Source organism: Mytilus galloprovincialis, chromosome 2 (genome assembly GCF_965363235.1).
Source record: "Mytilus galloprovincialis chromosome 2, xbMytGall1.hap1.1, whole genome shotgun sequence".
Lineage (NCBI taxonomy): Eukaryota > Metazoa > Mollusca > Bivalvia > Mytilida > Mytilidae > Mytilus > Mytilus galloprovincialis.
The window spans coordinates 24,957,942-24,975,368 of NC_134839.1; the positions used below are offsets into that span (position 1 = coordinate 24,957,942).

The 17,427-nt window shown below is 32.3% G+C and overlaps 1 protein-coding gene across 3 annotated transcripts in view; it reads right to left on the reverse strand.

Annotated features, from left to right (window-relative positions):
- Positions 1-17,427, reverse strand: part of LOC143063210 (poly(rC)-binding protein 3-like) — a 126,478-nt gene that overhangs the window by 65,205 nt on the left and 43,846 nt on the right. For all 3 annotated transcript variants that reach the window (XM_076235200.1, XM_076235201.1, XM_076235211.1), the window contains exons 2-3: positions 15,971-16,014; positions 2,189-2,291 (exon numbers count right to left, since the gene is read on the reverse strand). The gene's annotated coding sequence lies outside the window, so the exon portion shown is untranslated. The remainder of the gene's footprint in view (positions 1-2,188; positions 2,292-15,970; positions 16,015-17,427) is intronic.

The following is a 17,427-nucleotide window of genomic DNA, read 5'->3' on the forward strand; positions in this document are numbered from 1 at the left end:
TTGAAGATTGATATTTTTGTAGATGCTGTGTACAATGTACTGAATGGAGTCTATGAAAATATTTAAAGTTTATTTCTAGTGACTTGTAACATCCAAATTAAAATTTTCTTACTACTTATTCAATTCATTTACAGCATTCCATTGAACACTGAAACCCTTAATTAAAAAATCTGTTTTTCTTCTTGGAAAACACTAAAACTGTACAAATGAAAACAAATGAATCACATCAATTTGTCCAAGAGTGAGATTAATTCTTTGCTTGTTATAACAAAACTTTTTATTTATTTTCTCTTTGTACTACATATATCTCTGGTAAAGGAAAGTAAGACTCCCCGTGGAAGCATTAAGTCTTAATGAACACAGGAAAACCTGTCGTTAATATTCATTGTCAAGTCTGCAGCGCCATTATCTCTTGGCAGCTTATACTTTGATGAAGAACTTCTTTTTAATGATGATTCTTACAATGACCAAGTTTAGAGAAAAATGTTAAATTTCCATATTCTTATATATATGTCTTGTCATTTGTGAACAATCAAAATAATTGAGATTAGCTTATTGTGTCTTTTTCTTAAAAACTTCCAAGGAAAATTTAAAGCTTGTCATTCTATAACAATCAGAACGGCAGAGAGATTGAAATTCTGACTTTTTATATTAAATTTTCATAAGAGTAGTAAGAAAAGTGCAAAACATTAAAGGTAAAAATATATGATAAAGAACCTTTGAAGCTGCAATTAGAATGATACTGACTAAAGTTTTGACAATCAAAATTTCACAAAGGAATGACACAGTTTGGGTATTTTGCAATAGAAATAATAGTGAGGGCCTCTTAGATGATTTTCTTCAATGACCAACAGGGGAAAACAGATTTTGAGAATTCTGCAAAAAAAAACCAAAGATGTATATATATCGATGATTGAAAGGAATCATGTTGATATTTTATTATCAGCCTGGATAAATGATAAAAACTTTATCATATTAAGAACAAAATGTTTCGTTTGTGAACCAAAAATGTGTATATTCAATGTGAATACTAGTTTAAGGGAAATGTTTTTTTATAAAGTCTCTAATAGGTGTCTCATTAGCAACCTATTTCTATACCCATGAATCAATCTATTCTAAACAGTTCAATGAGTGGAGCAAAATGATATTTGGAAATGTCAATTCCATTGTAAAAAATATATTATCTGGATTTGAAACCAAGGTGAAACATATGTGTAAACAAACATTAGGTTATTAGGTTGCCCTCCATAATTTCTCCCAATAGCATGTAATAATTATTGCCATCAGTCTGACCAATCACCAGCAGATTACAATAAACAACTATCAGCCTCAATTATTCCCAAATGCAAGCTATACAAAATGATAGCCTCTAATTAACAGATCATTAGGAGGTGATAATTAGAGCAGATTTATATTGTTGATCAGTATTATATCTCCTAGAATATTTATGTCCATTATAGGTCCTTCAATTAGCATTGATTTTTATGTTCTGTTCTTAGTTGTCTGTATCTAATAAACATTTGGCAGATAATATACTGCTAATACTCATGGGTACCAATTACCCAGTTCTTTGCTTATCATGACATTACATTTGATGTACAATGAGACATCTTTTAAGTGTAATTGTCAAACCAATAGTTATTTCACCATGTGTTATATTACCTTGTGAAATATGCATCAATAAGCGTTTAATAATGAACATGCAGCTGCATACATACACCCAAGCAATATGTAAAGAAAACAAGGGCAGATTTAAAACGATTTATGTATTAAAAACAGACTACCAGACTATATCGTGTCAAAGGAAGGATAAGATAGTTCAATTTTAACATAGGCAGACTTGAAATTTGATTTTTCTATTTCACCATTATAATGGTCTCAAATCTACCTGAGTCACACTGACTAGTTCTTACAACTAACAGTTTCCAAGTTATGGTCAATCTGCTTTTATTTGTGTGATTCAATCATATTTCATGTAAAGCATTTAGTGTTTAATAGTACATGTATACATCTTTATTAATATCAAATTATATCAAATCATAGAAAAGCACCAAAAATTTGTACATAGTACCTGTGTAATAAGACCAACTGTATACTATAGACAGTTAACAATTCGCCTAAACAGAAAACATCAGATATTTAAGCAACAGGAGATGCAGTATGATTGGCTAAATAATCACATACTTACGTCAAATGGTGATGGCTACTGAGGTCTGAAGGGCATGCTCTTGATATATATATATATATATATATGTACTGTTAATGGTATCCACTTTCAGAGGTTACATATTCTGGAGAAAAAAAGTATTTCAGTACAGTTTTAACAAAGGTATGATCTGATGGTATGATATAATATCAACGTAAAAATACCCTCTCTTGAAGATCACTACATCAAAGATGCATTTCTAATATAAATCAAACATTATTATGCTATAAATATGGAGCCATTTAGTAATAACCTGGATTTTTCTTCGTTTGTGAAATCCAAAACTCTGATGTAAAAATCATATTTCATTTTATGATTTCATTTAATGATGCAGTATTAAGATGAGTATTAAACTTTGATATTTCTGGAATACAGTGCATAATCATTTATATGATGTGCACAAATTATTTGTTTCTGCAGGGTGCATATAAACTTTAGATTGTTTAAGGTTAAATTTTCTTCATGAAAAATCACTTGCAGGATTAACGAATGGGAACATGTCATTTTTGAGGGCATCATTGAAAGATCTTTATGATTTGATTATTTAATACTTTTTCATCTATTTCTAGAAGTTTAAGTTTTGCTGAGGCCATTATTTGTTTTAAATAAAAAGGTGCACTCTATGCCTTCCTTGTTTTTTGCTGAATGTGTATCCCTACACATTTACTTATGGGAGTAGAAAAATAATGTGAAACAAGAGGCTCTAAAGAGCCTGTGTCGCTTTCCTTGGTCTATGTGAATATTAAACAAAGGAAGCAGATGGATTCATGACAAAATTGTGTTTTGGTGATGGTGATGTGTTTGTACGTCTTACTTTACTGAACATTCTTGCTGCTTACAGTTATCTCTATCTATAATGAACTTTGCCCAGTAGTTTCAGTGGAAAATGTTAGTAAAAATTTACAAATTTTATAAAAATTGTTATAAATTGACTATAAAGGACAATAATTCCTTAGGGGGTCAATTGACCATTTCAGTCATGTTGACTTATTTGTAAATCTTACTTTGCTGTACATTATTGCTGTTTAAAGTTTATCTCTATCTATAATGATATTCAAGATAACAAGATAATAACCCAAAGCAGTAAAATTTCCTTAAAACTACCAATTTAGGGGCAGCAACCCAACAACAGGTTGTCCGATTCATCTGAAAATTTCAGGACAGATAAATTTTGACCTGATAAAAAATTTAACACTAGTCAGATTTGCTCTAAATGCTTTGGTTTTTGAGTTATAAGCCAAAAACTGCATTTTACCCCTATGTTCTATTTTTAGCCATGGCGACCATCTTGGTTGGATGACCGGGTTACCAGACAAATTTTCAAACTAGATACCCCAATGATGATTGTGGCCAAGTTTGGATTAATTTGGCCCAGTAGTTTCAGAGGAGAAGATTTTTGTAAAAGATTACTAAGATTTACGAAAAAATGGTTAAAATTTGACTATAAAGGGCAATAACTCCTAAAGGGGTCAACTGACCATTTTGGTCCTGTTGACTTATTTGTAAATCTAACTTTGCTGAACATTATTGCTGTTTACAGTTTATCTCTATCTATAATAATATTCAAGATAACAAAAAACAGCAAAAAATCCCCAAAATTACCAATTCAGGGGCAGCAACCCAACAACGGGTTGTCGGATTCATCTGAAAATTTGAGGGCAGAAAGATCTTGACCTGATAAACAATTTTACCCCCATGTCAGATTTGCTCTAAATGCTTTGGTTTTTGAGTTATAAGCCAAAAAATGCATTTTTCCCCTATGTTCTATTTTTAGCCATGGTGGCCATCTTGGTTGGTGATTGTGGCCAAGTTTGGTTTAATTTGGCCCAGTAGTTTCAGAGGAGAAGATTTTTGTAAAAGTTAACGACGACGGACGACGGACGCCAAGTGATGGGAAAAGCACACTTGGCCCTTCGGGCCAGATGAGCTAAAAAATAGTTACAAATTTGTTTAAAACATGTATCTTCTCTTTAATATGAATGTAAATACTTCAAGAAACTTATAAAATCCAAAAAATAAATCGCTGCAAATTCAACAACTAGAGGCTCTAAAGAGCCTGTGTCGCTCACCTTGGTCTATGTGAATACTAAACAAAGGACACAGATGGATTCAAGACAAAATTGTGGTTTGGTGATGGTGATGTGTTTGTAGATCTGACTTTACTGAACATTCTTGCTGCTTACAATTATCTCTATCTATAATGAACTTGACCAAGTAGTTACAGTGGAAAATGTTAGTAAAATTTTACAAATTTTGTGAAAATTGTTAAAACAAAAATGACTATATAAAGGGCAATAACTCCTTAGGGGTCAATTGACCATTTTGGTCATGTTGACTTCTTTTTAGGTCTTACTTTGCTGTACATTATTGCTGTTTACAGTTTATCTCTATCTATAATAATATTCAAGATAATAACCAACCAGGTGCTCCGCAGGGCGCAGCTTTATACGACCGCAGAGGTCGAACCCTGAACAGTTGGGGCAAGTATGGACAAAACATTCAAGCGTGATACAGCTCTGAATTTGGATTGTGATCAAATTTTTGACATTACATGGGTTTTTTTTACACAAAACAAATGTCAAGATTTTACAAATCAATTAAAGATTTCTTCTTATTTAAATCTAAAATTAAATAGTTGACACAGCATAGGTTTCTGACACAGAATGAATGTGGTCTAATAAACTTAAAAGTTTTTTTTTGCCTTTGAGCAATTCACTATGCTGTTGAATATTAATCCTCTCAAAAAAATGTTTGAAGAAATTTTCTTTTTATTTATGAAATCTGAAATGAGAAAAATTTAACCCCCCCCCCCCCCCCTTTTTCACATCCCCGTTTCCCTTTTTCCAAAACTGATATCAATTCAAATTTCTAATGGAGTTTGCAACAATAACTACTCTTTTAAATACATCATAAAATATTAAAATGTAAAATAAAGTGCTTGTTATCACTGAATGGTAAAGATTGGTTGGTAGTAAAAGTGAATATACATTGTTTATTGTATAAAACAATAAAAAAAACTTCATCAGCAACATTTTATATTGGCAAATTTCCAATGAAGTTATTTACATAAAGTTATTGGCAAATAAAAATAGAAAATGACATCATAGTCATGTCTGGCAAATTTCCAACATCCATTATCTAAAACATTTTAGATAAGATAAGGAAAAAAAGCTTCATCAGCAACATTTTATATTGGCAAATTTCCAATGAAGTTATTTACATAAAGTTATTGGCAAATAAAAATAGAAAATGACATCATAGTCATGTCTGGCAAATTTCCAACATATATTATCAACTACTATTCTATACAAAGAAAGATAACTCCAATTGAAAATTAATTGCTATTGCACAATATTGTGCAATTAGATATTTCTTGCTATTGTGCAATACTTTGCAATTGAAAATTTCTTGCTATTGCACAATACTTGATATGGAATCCTGATTTGGACCAACTTGAAAACTGGGCCCATAATCAAAAATCAAAGTACATATTTAGATAAAGCATATCAAATAAGCCCAAGAATTTAATTTTTGTTAAAATCAAACTTAGTTTAATTTGGACCCTTTGGACCTTAATGTAGACCAATTTGAAAACTGGACCAAAAATTAAGAATCTACATACACAGTTAGATTTGGCATATCAAAGAACCCATTTATTCAATTTTTGAAGAAATCAAACAAAGTTTAATTTTGGACCCCCATTTGGACCAACTTGAAAACTAGGCCAATAATTAAAAATCTAAGTACATTTTTAAATTCAGCATATCAAAGAACCCCAAGGATTCAATTTTTGTTAAAATCAAACTAAGTTTAATTTTGGACCCTTTGGACCTTAATGTAGACCAATTTGAAAACGGGACCAAAAATTAAGAATCTACATACATAGTTAGATTCGGCATATCAAAGAACCCCAATTATTCAATTTTTGATGAAATCACACAAAGTTCAATGTTGGACCCTTTGGGCCCCTTATTCCTAAACTGTTAGGACCAAAACTCCCAAAATCAAACCCAACCTTCCTTTTATGGTCATAAACCTTGTGTTTAAATTTCATAGATTTCTATTTACTTATACTAAAGTTATGGTGCAAAAACCAAAAATAATGCTTAATAGGGCCCCTTTTTGGCCCCTAATTCATAAACTGTTGTGACCTCAACTCCAAAAATCAATCCCAACCTTCCTTTTGTGGTCATAAACCTTGTGCTAAAATTTCATTGATTTCTATTTACTTATACTAAAGTTATTGTGCGAAAACCAAGAATAATGCTTATTTGGGCCCTTTTTTGGCCCTTAATTCCTAAACTGTTGGAACCAAAACCCCCAAAATCAATCCCAACCTTCCTTTTGTGGTCATAAACCTTGTGTCAAAATTTCATAGATTTCTATTCACTTAAACTAAAGTTATAGTGCGAAAACCAAGAAAATGCTTATTTGGGCCCTTTTTGGCCCCTAATTCCTAAAATGTTGGGACCAAAACTCCCAAAATCAATACCAACCTTCCTTTTGTGGTCATAAACCTTGTGTTAAAATTTCATAGATTTCCATTTACTTTTACTAAAGTTAGAGTGCGAAAACTAAAAGTATTCGGACGCCGGACGACGACGACGACGACGACGACGACGACGACGACGCCGACGCCAACGTGATAGCAATATACGACGAAAAATTTTTCAAATTTTGCGGTCGTATAAAAACAGCAAAATTTCCTAAAAATTAAGGGGCAGCAACCCAACAACAGGTTGTCTGATTCATTTGAAAATTTCAGGGAAGATAGATCTTGACCTGATAAAATTTTTCACCCATGTCAGATTTGCTCTAAATGCTTTGGTTTTTGAGTTATAAGCCAAAAACTGCATTTTACCCCTATATTCTATTTTTAGGCGTGGCGGCCATCTTGGTTAGTTGGCCGGGTCACCGGACACATTTTTTAAACTAGATACCCCAATGATGATTGTGGCCAAGTCTGGATTAATTTGGCCGAGTAGTTTCAGAGAAGATTTTTGTAAAAGATTACTAAGATTTACGAAAAATGGTTAAAAATTGACTATAAAGGGTAATAACTCCTAAATTGGTCAACTGACCATTTTGGTCATGTTGACTTATTTGTAAATCTTACTTTGCTGAACATTATTGCTGTTTACAGTTTATCTCTATCTATAATAATATTCAAGATAATAACCAAAAACAGTAAAATTTCCTTAAAATAACCAATTCAGGGGCAGCAACCCAACAACAGGTTGTACGATTCATCTGAAAATTTTAGGGCAGATAGTTTTTGATTTGATGAACAATTTACCCCATGTCAGATTTGCTCTAAATGCTTTGGTTTTTGAGTTATAAGCCAAAAACTGCATTTTACCCCCATGTTCTATTTTTAGCCATGGCGGCCATCTTGGTTGGTTGACCGGGTCACCGGACACATTTTTAAAACTAAATACCCCAATGATGATTGTGGCCATGTTTGGTTTAATTTGGCCCAGTAGTTTCAGAGGAGAAGATTTTTCTAAAAGATGACCAAGATTTACGAAAAATGGTTAAAAATTGACTATAAAGGGCAATAACTCCTAAAGGGGTCAATTGACCATTTCGGTCATGTTGACTTATTTGTAAATCTTATTTTGCTGAACATTATTGCTGTTTACAGTTTATCTTTATCTATAATAATATTAAAGATAATAACCAAAAACAGCAAAATTTCCTTAAAATTACATATTCAGGGGCAGCAACCCAACAACGGGTTGTCTGATTCATCTGAAAATTTCAGGGCAGATAGATCTTGACCTGATAAACAATTTTACCCCATGTCAGATTTGCTCTAAATGCTTTGGTTTTTGAGTTATAAGCCAAAAACTGCATTTTACCCCTATGTTCTATTTTTAGCCATGGCGGCCATCTTGGTTGGTAGGCGGGGTCACGCCACACATTTTTTAAACTAGATACCCCAATGATGATTGTGGCCAAGTTTGGTTTAATTTGGCCCAGCAGTTTCAGAGGAGAAGATTTTTGTAAAAGTTAACGATGACGGACGACGGACGACAACGGACGACGCCAGACGCAAAGTGATGGGAAAAGCTCACTTGGCCCTTCGGGCCAGGTGAGCTAAAAAAGGGCAATTGTCTAACAAGAATGTGTCCCCAGTACACGGTTAGGCCACTCACACTATCATTTACTATGTTCAGTGGACCATGAAATTGGGGTAAAAACTCTAATTTGGCATTAAATTGAGACAGATCATATCATAGGGAACATGTGTACTAAGTTTCAAGTTGATTGGTCTTCAACTTCATCAAAAACTACCTTAACCAAAAACTTTAACCTGAAGCGGGACAGACGAATGGACGCAGAGACCAGAAAACATAATGCCCCTCTACAATTGTGGGGCATAATAAACTGTCAGAAGATTGGTTTACAGAAAACGGAAATCTACAGCATGACAAAATAGCTGTATAAGAAGACATGGAACTCTAAATGTCATTTTCTTAATTTATTTGAATGAAGAGAAATTAAGTTAAAAAGTTGTCAACTTTCTCTGTAGGAATAAACTTTTCCAGCCAAAAATAACAATAATATAGTTTCTAACTCTTGTGGCCATTTTTCTTTTAATATTTCAAAGAACAACAAATAAATTAGTGATAGTCAGCTGAAGATCTACACATATCTCTCATAAATGGTACTACATGTATAAGCACCAGTTTAATGGCTTTTATAAGATCAATGGCACATAATTTCTTTTTTCTTTATTTAATATGTAAAGGGAGGTAACTCAAAACGGTTCTGATTAATACTTAGGTTTTTTTGTTTTTTTTTCAAACTTAAAAATCCAAAAACAATAACAGTTTCAGGCACATATATTAAGTTTAATATAGAATTCAAGACTTTTTCTAAAGAATTTCAAACTATGAACTAAATACTGGTATCAACCACTTACCAATTGGCCTTAAACTAGAGAACCTTCCTCCCTCTCATTTTATAAACACTTCTTTCAATTAGCAAATTAATAAAGTTAACCTCAAGTAATCACAATAAATCACAAATGCACCCAAAATTTTTATCTGGAAGCTGTGACTAAGACCTCTGACCTAAAAATTGATCAAGTTCAAATGGTAGATTAGCACTAAAAGTCATTTTTGATATAAACCGTTGATACAAATTTCATAATCTAACAAGAAATGTTACAGACATGGGAGAGCTTCTACATCAATTTTTCATACAGTTTTATTTCTGAGGGCATATATATATATAAATTATTCTTATTAAAAAGCTCAACACTACTGATTAAAACATAATTAAATTTCATAAGAATCCAACAAGAAATGACAGTATGAGAGCCAAAGTCAAATTATTACAAGTATTAGCTACACCTAGAGGGCATTAGGCAGAATTGGTTTATCTTTTGTCAAGTGCAGAATGATACTTTTTATAGGTAATTATCCATTTTTTTATGGTGACGTCCCCTTGTCACAATCTTAAGGTGTTTAAATATTTCAATTTGTTTGATTTGCTTGTGTATGTAATAACATATTTGATTTCAACGAAAGAACAAATTATTACCAGATATCAATTATTTTAGCGCCGCTATCAACATAGTGTCAAAGTCGTGCAGCTATTAGAGTGGAATCCCCAGTTAATTAGCTCCTTTAAAGGGATACCACTAATGGTACTTCATTATAACTTATTTCTTAACAATAAATACTCCGAGAAAGCGAGAAAGTTTGCTATTTAACAGCAAACTACTATTCGTGACATAACACTCAAACAGAGTTATGTAATTGTCTTTACCAGAGACAAAGACATAACCATTGTTTTTTCTAAGATTTTATGTTTATGGAGGAGGAGATTGACTGCAATAAATTGTCTCCTATTAAAGACATCTGTCACTTAAAGCAATGAAGGACTGAAAATAAAATAAGACATCTTGATTGTATGCCAGTATTATGTCTACATTCAGATGCAGGTCATTGAGTTCTAATGGAACACAAAATATCATTAAAATCTAAAATACCACTCAATTACAGAAACTTAATGATTCATGTTTATGACATAAGTATATTCCTCAACATATCTGTGATGCAATATTACAACTTTTTAGACGATTTTTTTTAAGAACATACCAAATGATATTACTTTACATTCTTTTTGTTTGTTCTACACATTTTAACTGGCAATTTTTAATGTAATTAAACACATTCCTTATAAGGAAAACACAGGAATTGTGTAAAGGTACCTAAAGACAGAACTCTAATAGATACATTAGACAACAACTTTACTAAACATATACCACTGGACGTTAAGCAACCAACAATCAATCAATCAATACCAAACATATAAACAAATCAGCATGATAATCTGTCTGTAGTTCCAACTACTGTGGCATGTTTGTCATTTAACAAAAAAACTAGATATTCAATGTGATAGTCATTTAGTTTTATCTTTGAGTAAACTTTACAATATAGAGTTATCTTCCTTTCCATACAAAGCTTTAGTTACTTTTATTTGAATTTTTTCACAAAATTTTTTTTAATAACAAAAATTATTTCTTTTGTACAACTTGTGAGCAACTTTTTCAATAACATTGTATGTAGCAAAAGAATTTAAGGTGGTACCCAACACTTTCACTAAAATTAATTTGGCTTGTTTAATTTTCATAAAATTTTGTCAAAGTATTTACTTTGACCCTTTAACAAAAATATAAAAATTTCAAATATTTTGAACCAACGGTTTTGTCAGAAAAATTACTGTGACTGCTTATATAGAAGTTTGACAAACAACAATTTTGATCATTGAGAAGCTTAATATTCCTTTTACAACACAATGCAATTAAAACCTTTAGCTGACTTTACAGAGTTATCCCCATGTAGTGTTAGGTACCACCTTAAGTAACTGAAGTTTATAAATTAAATCAAGTTAGCAAATTCTAAATTCAATTCTGAATTCATTTTCGTATTTTGCATTTTTTTAAAGTCATTTGGGATATTTACAAAGTAGGGAATAGTTCTACCAACCTAATCAAAAGTTATGACATTATTACACATATTAGTTTTGATAAAGACAAAACACAAACAATTGTCAAAGAATTATCATAAAGGAGTATTTAAACATTCATTTAGACTAGAATTACGCCATTAATACGAACATGTATGGAAATCAGCCACTAAATCTACACATTTATGGGGGAAAAATGGTTAAATAATTCCACAATGGCTATCTTGATTGTTAAATAATTCCAGTAAGGCAATTCTGAGGAAGTGGTATTAGCAGGATGAAGGCTGAAGTAAATCAGTTTTTACACATTTTCTATCCAAATCAATATTCATTACGGGAGAAAGTGACATTGTATCTCCCGAGAGAGACAACACTTGTGATAGGTCTTATGTGTTGTCATTACTTATTTGATTTAAATTCTTAAAACAAGGATGTAATTTGTTTATTTTCCAAAAAAATAAATCAATTTTCATTTTAAAAATCTTTACTAATAATTATCATAATTTATAAAAAAAACAAATGCAGAAAAATTCTCAATTTCTCAATTTTATAAAAAAACAAATGCAGAAAAATTTTAATTTCTCAATTTTCCAAATTTTGTGTTCAACACAGTTGTAATAAGATTAGCCTAAGCTGAGATGGAGGTAGAGAAAAGAGTCATACAAAGGTAATAAAGTTAGCCTCAGCTGAGATGGAGGTACAGTAAAGGTAATAAAGTTAGCCTAAGCTGAGATGGAGGTAGAGTTAATTAGGTAATAAAGTTAGCCTAAGCTGAGATGGAGGAATAGTAAAAATAATAAAGTTAGCCTAAGCTGAGATGGAGATAGAGTAAAGGTAATAAAGTTAGCCTAAGCTGAGATGGAGATAGAGTAAAGGTAATAAAGTTAGCCTAAGCTGAGATGGAGGTAGAGTAAAGGTAATAAAGTTAGCCTAAGCTGAGATGGAGGAATAGTAAAGGTAGTAAAGTGAGCCTAAGCTGAGATGGAGATAGAGTAAAGGTAATAAAGTTAGCCTAAGCTGAGATGGAGGTAGAGTAAAGGTAATAAAGTTAGCCTAAGCTGAGATGGAGGAATAGTAAAGGTAGTAAAGTTAGCCTAAGCTGAGATGGAGATAGAGTAAAGGTAATAAAGTTAGCCTAAGCTGAGATGGAGGTAGAGTAAAGGTAGTAAAGTGAGCCTAAGCTGAGATGGAGATAGAGTAAAGGTAATAAAGTTAGCCTAAGCTGAGATGGAGGAATAGTAAAGATAATAAAGTTAGCCTAAGCTGAGATGGAGGTAGAGTAAAGGTAATAAAGTTAGCCTAAGCTGAGATGGAGGAATAGTAAAAATAATAAAGTTAGCCTAAGCTGAGATGGAGATAGAGTAAAGGTAATAAAGTTAGCCTAAGCTGAGATGGAGATAGAGTAAAGGTAATAAAGTTAGCCTAAGCTGAGATGGAGGTAGAGTAAAGGTAGTAAAGTGAGCCTAAGCTGAGATGGAGATAGAGTAAAGGTAATAAAGTTAGCCTAAGCTGAGATGGAGGAATAGTAAAGATAATAAAGTTAGCCTAAGCTGAGATGGAGGTAGAGTTAAGGTAATAAAGTTAGCCTAAGCTGAGATGGAGATAGAGTAAAGGTAATAAAGTTAGCCTAAGCTGAGATGGAGGTAGAGTAAAGGTAGTAAAGTGAGCCTAAGCTGAGATGGAGATAGAGTAAAGGTAATAAAGTTAGCCTAAGCTGAGATGGAGGAATAGTAAAGATAATAAAGTTAGCCTAAGCTGAGATGGAGGTAGAGTAAAGGTAATAAAGTTAGCCTAAGCTGAGATGGAGGAATAGTAAAGGTAATAAAGTTAGCCTAAGCTGAGATGGAGGTAGAGTAAAGGTTATAAAGTTAGCCTAAGCTGAGATGGAGGTAGAGTAAAGGTAATAAAGTTAGCCTAAGCTGAGATGAGGTAGAGTAAAGGTAATAAAGTTAGCCTAAGCTGAGATGGAGGTAGAGTAAAGGATTTTTTTTAATAAATGGTGAGAATTATAGTTTCTATTCAATATCTTTAAAAAGATAACTTGAGATGATGGTTGTTATTTATGATGGCTACATGGCTACTGAGCACTTGGTAAAGACCAGATTTTATTATGAAGAATAAACCTCAAAATTATGATGATCTTCTTCCTTTCCATGGACCTAAACAAAACAATTACCATTTTCTGTTTTTTGGTCGGGTGACGGTCTCTTTGACATATTGCCCATTGCCATTCTCTATTTTCATATGCTATTTTAATATTAGGGCCAGGCGATCTACTCAGACTTTTCCTAGTACACCTGGATAACTTCAGGTAACCTTTTGCAAAACCAATCTAATGAAGACATTCATAATTTTTCAATCAGTTTAATTGAAGTCCTGAGCTGGCATGTCAGTCAACTGCTAGTAGTCTGATGTTATTTATGTATTATTGTCATTTTGTTTATTTTCTTTGGTTACATCTTCTGACATCAGACTCGGACTTCTCTTGGACTGAATTTTAATGTGTGTATTGTTATACATTTACTTTTCTGCATTGGCTAGAGGTATAGGGGAGGGTTGAGATCTCACAAACATGTTTAACCCCGCCACATTTTTGCGCCTGTCCCAAGTCAGGAGCCTCTGGCCTTTGTTAGTCTTGTATTATTTTAACTTTTAGTTTCTTGTGTACAATTTGGAGTTTAGTATGGTGTTCATTATCACTGAACCAGTATATATTTGCTTAGGGGCCAGCTCAAGGATGCCTCTGGGTGCGAGAATTTCTCGTTGTATTGAAGACCTGTTGGTGACCTTCTGCTGTTGTCTGCTCTATGGTCGGGTTGTTGTCTCTTTGGCACATTCCCCATTTCCATTCTCAATTTTATGTACTAATTTACTAAATAATCTATATTTTCTACAACCAGTAATAACAGATGAACCAAAGATGGATCAGTAATCTATAAATTAATTAATGATTAATTACAATTCCAAGGATAAGTCTAAACAATCCCTCTTCAAGCCAGTTAATGTGCCTTATATAAAGCCATAGCTAAAATTCTCATCATCTCAGACAAGAATACACGCAAGTCTCTAATAAGTTTATAACCAAAGATATTCATCTCCAATCAATGCATAATTAAGCAGGGATGAGGCTTTATGACTTTAAAGGGTTACCAATTGAACTTAACTCATTTAGTTTATTAAGTAGAATGAAATTATGCAGACATAGACAATTTTATTACACTAAAATAGTAAAACGTGTTACAAATTAAAAGAATTTCTAAAATTTAGATTAAGGAAAAATGTTTCATTGCATTGTTTGTAATAAAATAGCAGTATTATGACATTCACAAATACAGCCAAACCTATATATAAAGGTCATCTATGGGTGAAAAGAAAACTGACCTTATTAGTGAGGTTAACTTCTAAATACAAATAGGTTTCACTACAAATGGACAAAACAAAAGTGACCTGACACTACAGGGTTTCCCCCTTACACTGGTGACCTTTACAGCAGATTTGACAGTAGTTCAAAATTGTTTACCAGAACAACATATGATCCTACCAGAAATAAATGGCAGATAGGTGACCTTTACAGCAGCTTTGGTTGTAATCTTTAATAGTGTATGATGATCCTTCCAAAAATAAATGGCAGATAGCAAACAGGTAAACTAACAATCTGTATGTACTTTCACTCATGCAAAGGCCAAGAAAAAAAGCAGGATGCAAAAAGTCAGCCTGACCTAGACTTCAACACCTGTCATTTATCTGGTTTGACCTTTATAGAAACAAGATCAGATTAAATAATCAATCACAAATGCCTTCTTTCTTATATACCAACCATCCAAAGTACCAAAGGATACCAAAGGATACCAAAGGACACCAAATTTGACGGATTTTTCAAGAGACATTTTAGGCAAAGTTCAGTAATAATTGACCTTGAAACATGACCAGTACTAAAATTGATTGATTGATTTTGGGTTGGTTGCTTGGACCAGTAAGGACAGAAAAGTCATGAAATATTCCATTAAAAACCACATACCTTTAGTAACAAGGAAAGATATAAATCTAATATGTTTTTACTATAACAGATCTTTGTAACTAGATAAATTTGAATAGAATCCAGGTGATGTGGTATGATTGGATGCAAATCAGCAATAAGACAACTATCCCCGGAGACCAAATAAAGTAGATAGGGGACTGTGTGGCTTCCAACAAATAAGCAAAACTTATACTCAAAAGCAAAAGGCCCTGACATTACAAAATTTAAGCGATTCAAATGAGGAAACCAGCTGCCTGATAAATTGTTAATTGCAGTAGAGTGACTCAGGGATCATGGAACACAGAGTTTATCTATAAATAACAAATAGCTGGGAGGGTGTTATTAAATTTCTTATACTAAATCTTCCATTATTGTTTTTTAATTGTAAATTGAAAGAAATTGTCTTTGACTTTATGTACATAATATTATAAGTTATATGAGAATGGAAATGAATGTAAAGGGGCATAACTCGAGTACAGTTAATGTGATGCCACTAAAATTCAAACTTGATCTGTGTTTTGTGGTAATAAGCATTTGTATAAGTTTAATAACACTTGGTTGAGGCAAACTAAAGTTACAGAACAAGAACCAACTTTGGGACGTACAGACGGAAAAGGGTAGAACTTAATTCCCCCTCCACTACATTTGGGCCAATGAAAGTGTCTATCGTTAAGTCATGGGATAGTAAATTGTCTACATTGACACTGTTTAACCAATCAAAATCTTGCATTTTATCATGAACTATAATTATTCATTACACTTACTTTAACTGGAACTGGATACTTTATACAACTCATTCTTCTGCTAACTGAAAATAGAAAAAAAGGTTTGTGCCAATAGTTCAATTTGAGAAAACTTTTGTACACAGAAATCGTACAAAAAAAAGAGATAGAACTTTACATACAAATTACTGTTATGTTGCAAATAGCAGAGCAATATCAGATTACAACAAAGCTTAATCCACAGAAAGGGAGATAACTTTGAATATCTTACTTGAACTTGGGGAATAGATTATACCTCTTTCTGCCCTGACATCATTATAATGTTTTTGACATGGCTTTATATAAACATTCCCCACTTGCTTTTTCTAAATTACCCAAAACAAATGCTTGCCAGTCAATTTTTCTGTTATTGTAAAGCGCTACAGTATATAATTTCAATATTCAATATTCCAATAAATATTGTGAATTTTTGCAAGATTATATGTTAGTAAGGAATTAATGTTCTCATTTTTTCTGACGGAACTTTTTTGGGGGATATTCTATCATTCATCCTTTTTGGTGTTTCTAGAACTTATTTGGTCTCGTTTTAGGTTTCACATTCCAACTTAACTGAATATAAATAAAAGGGCATGTTGGGTATTGACTTAAATGAGAAAGAAATGCGTCTCAAATAATATCAAGACATTAAGAGGACAACATAGAGTCTTCACCAGATTCAAATAACCTCAAGACTGTGAGGCATCAGGAAATCAAATATACTAGACAGGTATCTTTACAATTTGTCTACCAGCTTGTAAAAGTTGTGAATAAACTAAACACAGACATATATATCATACATCTGCTATCAACATGAAATTCTACAAATAACAGAAAAAAGAAAAACACCAAACCACAAAAAAGCCAACAACCTTATAATGACATAAAACAACCATTGCAAAGGTGAAACCTGCTTCAATAAATTGGATAAGATTTTTCACTTTTTTTCTCCTTTCTTATTTCAATTACAAAATCCTACTGGTATGGATATTAGATATTTAATTCTCAGATTCTTATCTTATCTTTTTATTCCATACATTATTAAATACCAATATGTTCTTGGGCCACTTTTATTTCCAATATATGATTGAACACACATGAATCAACTGATACAAGCTTAATTTAAAGATACATAACTCGGAAGCTCCGTAATTTATCACGAAGATCAACCCATCATCTATAAATCTATCAAATACTCAGTACAATTTGCCTTATTTAGTCAAAGCTATTAAAACCATACTAAATGAATACATCCCCAATGCTAATATCCAACACAGATGATTTATACTCGTAATCTCTCAGCTGATCTATATAATTCCGATCATAGCCTCTTGTTGACAACCTATTTCTCTCTGATTTAATAATTTCTTCCATAGGAGAAGATATTAAGACTGCCTTGGGATATTAAATAACCATATTTTGGTTGTTAATTCTGATGAATATTGACTGGTTCTTCACACATG